We start from the raw sequence: 13,593 nt of genomic DNA, 5'->3' as shown, positions 1-13,593 counted from the left end.
GTTTTATGAAAACACTGTTTTTGGTTGGATTAACCCTTTAAAGTATATCTGGCCCTGTTTGGGGGACGCCATGACTCACACAGCCATGCTGGGTAGCGCGCACATATCTGTATGACAGCTGCACAAAGACCTTGCACCAGGAGGGGGGCCCTTGATCTCCTAATGACCGAGGGCCCTATAAGTTGTCAGTCCGCCCCTGCCTCCTACTTCAAATTTGGGGCACTGCGCGTGCAATCTAATGTGCCACCAGATAGGAATAGTACTACTTAACACACCACTCCTATCAGTTTAATCCCTGTTATGTGCCTTTTTTTTGGTTTGGTTTTTGAAGCCACAGTGCAGCACCAGAGGCCCGAAAAATTAGGCATGTACACATGCCTGAAAAATTAGGTATTGTTGCAGCCGCTGCTTCAGAAAAATTGATGTTTGTTTTCCAGGCAGAAAGTGACCTAAAACATTGCGGCTTGAACCCTAGTTCACGCAAGTCAACCGGCATTCAGAGCTAAAATACAGCAGCGTGTGGGCCATTTTTAGCCCAAGGCAGCTCATCTCATCAGGCCTTTTTTAGTCGAATGTATTGCCCACTGTCAGTCCCTTTGAGATCCATCCCTCATTCATCTTAATAAAGGTGAGGTAATCTAGACTTTTTTGACCTAGGCAACTTCTCTTCTCAGTGACAATACCTCCTGCTACACTGAAGGTCCTTTCTGACAGGACACTTGAAGCGGGGCAGGCCAGAAGTTCTATCGCAAATTGGGATAGCTCAGGCCACAGGTCAAGCCTGCACACCCAGTAGTGAAGGGGTTCATCGCTCCTCAGAGTGTCGATATCTGCAGTTAAGGCGAGGTAGTCTACTACCTGTCGGTCGAGTCGTTCTCTGAGGGTGGATCCCGAAGGGCTATGGCGATGCGTAGGACTTAAAAAGCTCTGCATGTCCTCCATCAACAACACGTCTGTAAAGCGTCCTGTCCTTGCCGGCATGGTCGTGGGAGGAGGAGGATTACTTTCACCTCTTCCCCTGTTAAATTCCCGTTGTGCTGTGACATCACCCTTATACGCTGTGTAAAGCATACTTTTTAATTTATTTTGCAAATGCTGCATCCTTTCCGACTTGTTGTAATTTGGTAACATTTCAGCCACTTTCTGCTTATAGCGGGGGTCTAGTAGCGTGGACACCCAGTACAGGTTGTTCTCCTTCAGCCTTTTTATACAAGGGTCCCTCAACAGGCACGACAGCATGAAAGACCCCATTTGCACAAGGTTGGATGCCGAGCTACTCATTTCCCGTTCCTCCTCCTCAGTGATCTCAATGAAGGTATGTTCTTCCCCCCAGCCACGTACAACACCACGGGTACCAGATAGGTGACAACGAGCACCCTGGGATGCCTGTTGTGGTTAGTCTTCCTCCTCCTCCTCAAAGACACATTCCTCCTCTGACTCCTCTTCCTCACAATCCTCTTCCAGCGTTGCCGCAGGTCCAGCAAGCGATGCTGATAAGGCTGTTTCTGGTGGTGATGGTGACCACAACTCTTCCTCTTCCTCTTCACACTCATCTACGGCCTGATCCAGCACTCTTCGCAGGGCACGCTCCAGGAAGAAAACAAATGGTATGATGTCGCTGATGGTGCCTTCGGTGCGACTGACTAGGTTTGTCACCTCCTCAAAAGGACGCATGAACCAACAGGCATTGCGCATGAGCGTCCAGTAACGTGGCAAAAAAATTCCCAGCTCCCCAGAGGCTGTCCTAGCACCCCGGTCATACAAATATTCATTAACGGCTTTTTCTTGTTGGAGCAGGCGGTCGAACATTAGGAGTCTTGAATTCCAACGCGTCGGGCTGTCGCAAATCAAGCGCCTCACTGGCATTTTGTTTCGCCGCTGGATATCTGCAAAGTGAGCCATGGTCGTGTAGGAACGCCTGAAATGGCCACACACCTTCCTGGCCTGCTTCAAGACGTCCTGTAAGCTTGTGTACTTATGCACAAAGCGTTGTACGATCAGATTACACACATGTGCCATGCACGGCACATGTGTCAACTTGCCCAACTTCAATGCCGCCAACAATTTTTTTCTGTTGTCACAAACCACTTTGCCGATCTCCAGTTGCTGCGGAGTCAGCCAATTTTCCACCTGTGCGTTCAGGGCAGACAGGAGTGCTTGTCCGGTGTGACTCTCTGCTTTCAAGCAAGTGAAACCCAATACGGCATGACACTGCCGTATCCGGGATGTGGAATAGTACCTAGGGGGTACTGGAATAGGAGCTGGGGGGGGGGGGTTGCCGTTGATGTGGAGAAAGCCGCAGCAGCAGAAGAGGACTCAGCCGAGGAGGTTATGGAAGAGGATGGAGTAGGGGGACTAGAGGAGGTGGCAGCAGGTCTGCCTGCAAGTCGCGGCGGTGTCACCAACTCCTCTGCAGAGCCACGCATTCCATGCTTGGCAGCCGTCTGCAGGTTTACCCAATGCAAAGTGTAGGTGATATACCTGCCCTGACCATGCTTTGCAGACCAAGTATCAGTGGTCAGATGGACCCTTGCCCCAACACTGTGTGCCAGACATGCCATTACTTCCTTTTGCACAATCGAGAACAGGTTGGGGATTGCCTTTTGTGAAAAGAAATTTCGGCCGGGTACCTTCCACTGCAGTGTCCCAATAGCTACAAATGTTTTGAACGCCTCAGACTCCACCAGCTTGTATGGTAAAAGCTGGTGGGCTAATAGTTCAGACAAGCCAGCTGTCATACGCCGGGCAAGGGGGTGACTTTCTGACATTGGCTTCTTACGCTCAAACACGTCCTTGACAGACACCTTACTGTGGGCAGATGAGCGGGAACTGCTCAAGGCGAGAGACGGAGTGGCGGATGGTTGAGAGGGGGCAAGGAGGACAGCAGTGGTTGATGTAGCTAAAGAGGCTGGACCAGGAGGAGCATGGCGGCTTTGAGTTTGTGTGCTGCTTGTACTCATGTGTTGATCCCATAGGCGTTTGAGATGTGCGATCATGTATCTACGCAAAGCAGTTGTACCTAGGTGGGTGTTGGACTTCCCACGACTCAGTTTCTTTTGGCACAGGTTGCAAATGGCATCACTGTTGTCAGAGGCAGACACACAAAAAAAAATCCACATTGCTGAATTGATGGCATTCTGGTGGTGGACACAGCATGCGTTGATTAGCGTGCTGTCGGGCTGACCCCGGGTGCCGATGCATGCTGTCTGACTGTGCCACTAGCTCCTTGCGACGACCTCCCCCTGCTTCCAACTCGTCTCCTCCTCCTCTCTGTCTCCCCATCTGAACTTTCGCCCTGTTCTTCTTCTTGCCGAGCGGGCATCCACGTGACATCCATGGACGCATCATCATCATCAACCGCTTCACTTGTATCTGACAACTCAGCAAAGGAAGCAGCAGCGGGTACAACATCATCATCATCACACCGTACGTCTATGTGTGTAATGCTGCCTGACTGAGACATATCCCTGTTATCTACATCCTCTGGCAATAATGGTTGCGCATCACTCATTTCTTCAAACGGATGTGTAAATAACTCCTCTGACAGATAAAGTGCAGCGGCTGTGGTGCTAGTGTTGGTGGTGGCGGCAGGCGGGTGAGTGGTATCTTGAGAGGTGCCCGAAGCTAAGCAGGAGGAGGATGGTGCGTCAAGGTTCCGAGTGGAAGCTGTAGAAGATTGGGTGTCCTGTGTTAGCCAGTCAACTATGTCCTCAGAACTTTTCAAGTTCAGGGTATGTGGCCTCTGAAAACTGGGCATTATTCTAGGGCAAAATGGAATCACAGCACCACGACCACTACGGCCCCTGTGGGGTGGCCTGCCTCTGCCTGTCATTTTTTTTTGGATTAGTGGTACTATGCGTACAAGCTACTGTGAGACCAGATATGAGTGGCACTGTGCAGTGGCAGAGGTTGGCAGAGTAGACGCTGTAGGCCTGACACACCCGCTTGAAGACAACTAACTGCTATTCAATCTATAACAGTGAAAAAAAATTTTTTGTTTTTAAATGCACGCTATTGTGACACCAGATATGAGTGGCACTGTACACTGGCAGAGGTTGGCAGAGTACACGCTGTAGGCCTGACACACACTTATGAAGGACACTGACTGCTATTATATTACAGTCAAAAACGTTTTTTTGTTTTTAAATGCAAGCTATTGTGACACCAGATATGAGTGGCACTGTGCACTGGCAGAGGTTGGCAGAGTACACGCTGTAGGCCTGACACCCGCTTGCAGACAACTAACTGCTATTCAATCTATAACAGTAAAAAAAGTTTTTGGGTTTTTAAATGCAAGCTATTGTGACACCAGATATGAGTGGCACTGTACACTGGCAGAGATTGGCAGAGTACACGCTGTAGGCCTGACACACAGTTATGAAGGACACTGACTGCTATTATATTACAGTCAAAAACTTTTTTTGTTTTTAAATGCAAGCTATTGTGAGACCAGATATGAGTGGCACTGTGCACTGGCAGAGGTTGGCAGAGTACACGCTGTAGGCCTGACACCCGCTTGAAGGACACTGACTGCTATTAGATTACAGTCAAAACCTTTTTTGTTTTTAAATGCAAGCTATTGTGACACCAGATATGAGTGGCACTGTGCACTGGCAGAGGTTGGCAGAGTACAAGCTGTAGGCCTGACACACACTTATGAAGGCCACTGACTACTATTATATTACAATGAAAAACTATTTTTGTTTTTAAATGCAATGAGTGGTGGCACTGGGCAAGTGGGCACAGTATCCACTGTGAGCCTGACACAGAAGGTGGCAGGCAGGCACCTGCAATTAGATTACTCAGGGAAAAAAAGCAGACTGATGTTCTAGCCATAAAAAGGGCTTTTTGGGGTGCTGTCCTTACAGCAGAGATCAGATGAGTCCTTCAGGACTGTAGTGGACACTCAATACACTAGCCTAGCTATCCATTTCCCTATCAAATCACCAGCAGCTACACTTTCCCTCCTCTCACTAAGAATGCAGCTTCAGAATGAATCTAAAATGGATGCTGTACAGGAGGTGGGAGGGTCTGAAAGGGAGGGTCTGCTGCTGATTGGCTGGAATGTGTCTGCTGACTGTGAGGCACAGGGTCAAAGTTTACTCAATGATGACGAATAGGCGGCGGATCAAACCGCGCATATGTTCGCCCGCCGTGGCAAACGCGAACACGCTATGTTCGCCAGGAACTATTCGCCAGCGAACCGTTCAGTACATCGCTACTGTCAGATGCTCCTAATTTAATACTCCATCCATTGGCAGTGGTATGGGTTATGAATATAGCGGAAATAAGTGGGAACCTATCTTATTTCCCTCTACTGCCCAGCAATGGCTGGGTTAAAAAGAATAATGCCAGAGATGGCTACCCAGTTGCAAAGTGCCCCATGGGGTCCAAATAAATCTTATGGGATGGTGGACCTGCCACTGGTCATACTGGTGAACAAAAAAATAGATGTCACTCACCAATTTAGGAAGGACCAGGGTAATCACTGTGCTAAACAAACCTCCGAAAGTATAAATAACAGTAGCAACAATAAAAAAAAGGATCTGAAGTAAGAGGTTTATTAGGAACACACTAGCAATGTTTCAAGTCCATTGAGGGCTTGTTGCAGACTTACCATTTAAAGTGGGAAAGGTCTTTATAAAGGTCACCCCACAGTTTGAATGGCAGATAGAGCACTGTGATTGGTTGGCCAGCACTCCGATAAGTCTCACTAAATGTAATGTGTAACATGTAAATCTTACTGGGCAAGTCTTGCGAGAGGAGAAACCTGTCCATCACTATATAAATGAACCCAAATATTACTGGTTGATGTAGTCAGGGCCGCCATCAGGGCATGACAACCATAACAGTTGTCATGGGCCCGGCGGTCCTGGGGGGCCCCGAGCCCCACATACTGCTACAGTAAGTAATGGCTGAGCTGGGGAGTTAAACAATCTCCCCAGCCAGCCTGCACTCAGCAAGGGGCCCGCACAGCCGTCCGCGGGCCCCTGCTGCTAAAAATGTTCTCCCTCCGTGCAGGGCATACTGAGGGGCAGCTAAGGGGCCTCCCAAAGACCCCACTAGGCTGCCCCTCAGTTTGCCTGTCTCCAAACACAGCCTCACTGAGCTGCCTGTAACACTGCTCAGGGCAGCTCCGTGAGGCTTGTTTTGCAGGAAGTGACATCACCAGTCACAGTGAGCTATGCGGAGCTGCCCTGAGCAGACTTACAAGAGGACCACCAGAGAGGTAAGGTTTGGGAGGGTTTTGGGAGCCACTACCCCCCCTTGCTCCCACTGCATCCACTACCCCCCTGCTCCCACTGCATCCCCTACTCCTCCCTTGCTTCCACTGCATCCCCTTGCTCCCACTGCATCACCCCCCCCCTTGCTCCCACTGCATCACCCCCCCTTGCTCCCACTGCATCACCTCCCCCCCCTTGCTCCCACTGCATCACCTCCCCCCCTTGCTCCCACTGCATCCCCTACCCCCCCTTGCTCCCACTGCATCCCCTACCCCCCCTTGCTCCCACTGCATCCCCTACCCCCTGCTCCCACTGCATCCCCTACCCCCCTGCTCCCACTGCATCCCCTACCCCCCTGCTCCCACTGCATCCCCTACCCCCTGCTCCCACTGCATCCCCTACCCCCCTGCTCCCACTGCATCCCCTACCCCCTGCTCCCACTGCATCCCCTACCCCCCTGCTCCCACTGCATCCCCCTACCCCCTGCTCCCACTGCATCTCCTACCCCCTGCTCCCACTGCATCCCCTACCCCCCTGCTCCCACTGCATCCCCTACCCCCCTGCTCCCACTGCATCTCCTACCCCCTGCTCCCACTGCATCCCCTAGCCCCCTGCTCCCACTGCATCCCCTAGCCCCCTGCTCCCACTGCATCCCCTAGCCCCCTGCTCCCACTGCATCCCCTACCCCCTGCTCCCACTGCATCCCCTACCCCCTGCTCCCACTGCATCCCATACCCCCCTGCTCCCACTGCATCCCCCTACCCCCCTGCTCCCACTGCATCCCCCTACCCCCCTGCTCCCACTGCATCCTTACCCCCCTACTCCCACTGCATCCTTACCCCCCTACTCCCACTGCATCACCTACCCCCCTGCTCCCACTGCATCCCCTGCTCTCTCTGCAGCCCCTAACCCCCTGCTCCCTCTGCAGCCCCTAACCCCCTGCTCCCACTGCATCCCCTACCCCCTGCATCCTTACCCCCCTGCATCCCCTACCCCCCTGCTCCCACTGCATCCCCTGCTCTCTCTGCAGCCACTACCCCCCTGCTCCCACTGCAGCCCCTACCCCACTGCATCCCCTGCTCCCTCTGCAGTCCCTACCCCCTGCTCCCTTTGCAGCCTCTAGCCCCTCTGCAGCCCCTACCCCCACTGCATCCCGTACCCCCCTGCTCCCACTGCATCCCCTGCTCCCTCTGCAGCCCCTACCCCTCTGCTCCCTCTGCAGCCCCTACCCCCCGCTCCCACTGTATCCCCTCCTCCCTCTGCAGCCCAAACCCCCCTGCTCCCTCTGCAGCCCCCACCCCCCTGCTCCCACTGCATCCCCACCCCCCTGCTCCCACTGCATCCCCTACGCCCCTGATCCCACTGCAGTCCATACCTCTTGCAGCTCCTACCCACTGCAGCCCATACCCCCTACAGCCCCTACCTCCCACCTCCCTCTGCAGCTCCTAACCCTTGCGACCACTGCAGCCCATAACCCCTACAGCCCCTACCTCTCTGCTCCCTCTGCAGCCCCTACCCCCTGCGACCCCTACAGCCCCTGCTCCCTCTGCAGCCCCTGCTCCCTCTGCAGCCCTTACCCCCTCTGCAGCCCCTACCCCCTGCTCCCTCTGCAGCCCCTACCCCCTGCTCCCTCTGCAGCCCCTAGCCCATACCCCCTACAGCTTCTACCTCCCTGCTCCCTCTGCAACCCCTACCTAATTCAGCCCCTACCTCCCTGCTCCATCTGTAGCACCTACCCCTGCTCCCACTGCAGCCCCTACCTCCCTGCTCCCACTGAATCCCCTACCCAACTGCTCCCACTGCAGCTCCTATTACCCTTTGCACCCACTATATCCTGTCCCTCCTCTGCACCCACTACAGCCTCTATTCCCCCCTGTACCCTCTGCAGCCCCTTCCACTCACACCCTTTACAGCCCCTTCCTTTCGGCACCCTCTGCAGTCCCTTCCCCTTTGCACACACAAACATAAAGGGACACTATATAGTTACCAGAACAACTACAGCTTAATTTATATTATACAGCTTAATGTAGTTGTTCTGGTGAGTATAGTCTACCACTGCAGGGTTTTTGCTGCAAAGACTGCCTTTTCAGAGAAAATGCAGTGTTTACATTGCTGCCTAGGAACACCTAGGCGCTTCCTGTGTCAGTGTTGCAAAATGTGCAGCACTGACATTTAACATCTCCATGCTCTTCATGTCGACGCTGAACGCTTGTCATAGAGAAGCACATATATATATATAGAGAGAGCGATTTTCGCTATATATATGTGCAGAGAGGGCCCCCTGCTACCTGTACGTTGAAGAGGGGGCCCAGCAGCACACTCTGTCCTCCTTTCCAGCTGCTCTCTGTCTAACTTTCTTGCACCCTGCGGCCGCCAGAGCGTTGCCACGGGTTACTATGGCAACGCTCCGCACAGCACACAGGCCTGTTTCGTGAGATTTAGTCAGAGAGGAGCTGGAAAGGAAGACAGTGTGTGCTGCTGGGCCCCCTCTTCAATGTACCGCGGCTGGCTCCCTCCACCATGCCACTGGATCAACAGGAAATGCGATCTCCCTCCTCCCTGGCACGGTAAGAACCAGGGAGGGGGGAATAAAATTGAAATATACACAAATAAATAAAAAAAATAATACTCCCCTTCCCCCCTATTTTACACACACTGAATCCTAACAAGCACACTCTGCACTACACACACACACTACATTCACTAAACACACTCTGCACTACACACACACTACATTCACTAAACACACTCTGCACTACACACACACTACATTCACTAACACACTCTGCACTACATTCACTAAACACACTCTGCACTACACACACACTACATTCACTACACACACATTACATTCACTAACACACTCTGCACTACATTCACTAAACACACTCTGCACTCACTACAAACACTACATTTACTAAACACACTCTGCACTACACACACACACACTACATTCACTAAACACACTTTGCGCTACAGACACACACTACATTCACTATACACATTGTGCTCTACACACACACACACACACACACACACACACTACATTCACTATACACATTTTGCACTACACACACACACTACATTCACTAAACACACTCTGCACTACATTCACTATACACTCTCTGCACTCACTACAAACACTACATTCACTAAACACACTCTGCACTACACACGCACTACATTCCCTAAACACACTTGGTACTACACACACACTACATTCACTAAACACACTTTGCACTACACACACACACACACACTACATTCACTATACACACGTTTCACTCACTACAAACACACTACATTCACTACAAACACACTACATTCACTATACACACTACATCCACTTCAAAAACACACACTCTGCATGCACTATACACACACCTACATTCACTACACACACACTCTGCATCTAATGCATGCATACAAACATTACATACATTACACAAAACGTACAATCTGCATCCACTATACACACTGCATCCATGACACACATACTGCATCCACTATACACACTGCATCCATGACACACATACCGCCTCCACTATACACATTCTACATCCACTATACATACTGCATCCATGACATACATACCGCATCCACTATACACACACACACACACTTCATCCTTGTGGGCGGACTCGGGGCTGGCCCCGGGGGCCCAGATCTTGAGCTGTGTCAGGGGCCCTAAAATTTCTGATGGCAGCCCTGGATGTAGTAATATAATTAATGTTTTTACATATTTTTGGAAGGATATCCACTTGTTTAACAGAGTTTGCTTGAATAATGTTTTGTTTTTTCTTCCTTTTTATATTTTAGGTTAAAAACTTTCTACACTGTTGTTGGACAGATGTGTCTTGTTATTAATGCCAGCAATGCAAGAAAACATGTTCTGAGTTGACACTTGGTGGTCGACAACTAAGAATTTCCACAGTTATTTATACTAATGCATGTTGTACACTCAGTTTTGACTCTCAGTAGTAGAAAACTATAATTTTGTCCAGGGTCAGACTGAGCACTTGGGCAAATCGGTCATTGACACACACTGACACATTAATCAAATAGCTGTTGAAATGAACTTTAAAAATGCTACATAGAGTCAGGTCCATAAATATTGGGACATCGACACAATTCTAATATTTTTGGCTCTATACACAACCACAATGGATTTGAAATGAAATGAACAAGATGTGCTTTAACTGCAGACTTTCAGCTTTAATTTGATGGTATTTACATCCAAATCAGATGAACGGTGTAGGAATTACAACAGTTTGTATATGTACAGGTGTGTGTTATTCCCTCATTATCCCATTTACAAGGAGCAGATAAAAGGTCCAGAGTTAATTTCAACTGTGCTATTTGCATTTGGAATCTGTTGCTGTCAACTCTCAATATGAGATCCAAAGAGCTGTCACTATCAGTGAAGCAAGCCATCATTAGGCTGAAAAAACAAAACAAACCCATCAGAGAGATAGCAAAAACATTAGGTGTGGCCAAATAAACTGTTTGGAACATCCTTAAAAAGAAAGAACGCACCGGTGAGCTCAGCAACACCAAAAGACCCGGAAGACCACGGAAAATAACTGTGGTGGATGACCGAAGAATTCTTTCCCTGGTGAAGAAAACACCCTTCACAACAGTTGGCCAGATCAATAACACTCTCCAGGATGTAGGTGTATGTGTGTCAAAGTCAACAATCAAGAGAAAACTTCACCAGAGTGAATACAGACAGTTCACCCCAGATGTAAACCATTGGTGAGCCTCAAAAACAGGGAGGCCAGATTAGAGTTTGCCAAACAGCATCTAAAAAAGCCTTCACAGTTCTGGAACAACATCCTATGGACAGATGAGACCAAGATCAACTTGTACCAGAGTGATGGGAAGAGAAGAGTATGGAGAAGGAAAGGAACTGCTCATGATCCAAAGCATACCACCTCATTAGTGATGTACCGAACTGTCCGCCGGCGAACAGTTCCCGGCGAACTTAGCGTGTTCGCGTTCGCCGCAGCGGGCGGACACATGCGCAGTTCGATCCGCCCCCTATTCGTCATCATTGGGCAAACTTTGACCCTGTGCCTCTCGGTCAGCAGACACATTCCAGCCAATCAGCAGCACTCCCTCCCTTCCACACCCTCCAACCTCCCTCCCAGCATCCATTTTCGATTCATTCGGAAGATGCATGCTTAGTGAGAGGAGGGATTAGATAGGGAAATTGATAGCTAGGCTAGGGTATTCAGTGTCCACTACAATCCTGAAGGACTCATCTGATCTCTGCTGTAAGGACAGCACCCCAAAAAGCCCTTTTAAGGGCTATAACATCAGGCTGCTTTTTTTTTTTTCCTGTGTAATGTAATTGCAGGTGCCTGCCTGCCAGCTTCTGTGTGAGGTTCACATTGGATACTGTGCCTATTTGCCCAGTGCCACCACTCATATCTGTTTTAACAATAGGTTAAGCTTTACATTTAAAATAAATATTTTTTTTTCACTGTAATAGAAGAGCAGTTGCCTGCCTGCCAGTTTCTGTGTGAGGTTGGATGCCTTGCCCATTTGCACAGTCAGTGCCACCACTCATATCTGTTTTAACAATTGGTTAAGCTTTAGATTTAAAATAAATAATTTTTTTTCACTGTAATAGAAGAGCAGTTGCCTGCCTGCCAGCTTCTGTGTCAGGTTGGATGCCTTGCCCATTTGCACAGTCAGTGCCACCACTCATATCTGTTTTAACAATTGGTTAAACTTTAGATTTTAAATAAATCATTTTTTTTCACTGTAATAGAAGAGCAGTTGCCTGCCTGCCAGCTTCTGTGTCAGGTTGGATGCCTTGCCCATTTGCACAGTCAGTGCCACCACTCATATCTGTTTTAACAATTGGTTAAACTTTAGATTTTAAATAAATCATTTTTTTCACTGTAATAGAAGAGCAGTTGCCTGCCTGCCAGCTTCTGTGTGAGGTTCACATTGGATACTGTGCCCACTAGCCCAGTGCCACCACTCATATCTGTTTTAACAATTGGTTAAGCTTTAGATTTAAATAAATATTTTTTTTTTCACTGTAATAGAAGAGCAGTTGCCTGCCTGCCAGCTTCTGTGTCAGGTTGGATGCCTTGCCCATTTGCACAGTCAGTGCCACCACTCATATCTCTTTTAACAATAGCTTAAGCTTTAGATTTTAAAGAAATCATTTTTTTTCACTGTAATAGAAGATCAGTTAGTTGTCTGCAAGCGTCTGGGTGTCAGGCCTACTTCAGCGTGTGCTCTGCAGACCTGTGCCAGCGTGCTTTGACAGTTGCCAATCATATCTGGTGTCTCTTTAGCGTGCTTTTACAAAGAAAAAAGGTTTCCAGTGTAAGCTAATAGCAGACAGTCAGTGTCCTTCAAGCGGCTCTGTCAGGCCTTCCTTCAGCGTGTGCCCTGCACAACCCTGCCAGCGTGCTTTGACAGTTGCCACTCATATCTTGTGTCTCTATAGCGTGCTTTTACAACCAAAATTTTGTTTCCACTGTAATAGAAGAGCAGTTGCCTGCCTGCCAGCTTCTGTGTGAGGTTCACATTGGATACTGTGCCCACTAGCCCAGTGCCACCACTCATATCTGTTTTAACAATTGGTTAAGCTTTAGATTTAAAATAAATAATTTTTTTTCACTGTAATAGAAGAGCAGTTGCCTGCCTGCCAGCTTCTGTGTGAGGTTCACATTGGATACTGTGCCTACTTGCCCAGTGCCACCACTCATATCTGTTTTAACAATTGGTTAAGCTTTACATTTAAAATAAATCATTTTTTTTCACTGTAATAGAAGAGCAGTTAGTTGTCTGCAAGCGTCTGGGTGTCAGGCCTACTTCAGCGTGTGCTCTGCAGACCTGTGCCAGCGTGCTTTGACAGTTGCCAATCATATCTGGTGTCTCTTTAGCGTGCTTTTACAAAGAAAAAAGGTTTCCAGTGTAAGCTAATAGCAGACAGTCAGTGTCCTTCAAGCGGCTCTGTCAGGCCTTCCTTCAGCGTGTGCCCTGCACAACCCTGCCAGCGTGCTTTGACAGTTGCCACTCATATCTTGTGTCTCTATAGCGTGCTTTTACAACCAAAATTTTGTTTCCACTGTAATAGAAGAGCAGTTGCCTGCCTGCCAGCTTCTGTGTGAGGTTCACATTGGATACTGTGCCCACTAGCCCAGTGCCACCACTCATATCTGTTTTAACAATTGGTTAAGCTTTAGATTTAAAATAAATAATTTTTTTCCACTGTAATAGAAGAGCAGTTGCCTGCCTGCCAGCTTCTGTGTGAGGTTCTCATTGGATACTGTGCCTACTTTCCCAGTGCCACCACTCATATCTGTTTTAACAATTGGTTAAGCTTTAGATTTTAAAGAAATCA

Source organism: Pelobates fuscus, chromosome 4 (genome assembly GCF_036172605.1).
Source record: "Pelobates fuscus isolate aPelFus1 chromosome 4, aPelFus1.pri, whole genome shotgun sequence".
Classification (NCBI taxonomy): Eukaryota; Metazoa; Chordata; class Amphibia; order Anura; family Pelobatidae; genus Pelobates; species Pelobates fuscus.
The sequence above is the reverse complement of the archived record's forward strand: the minus strand, read 5'-3'. Positions refer to the sequence as shown.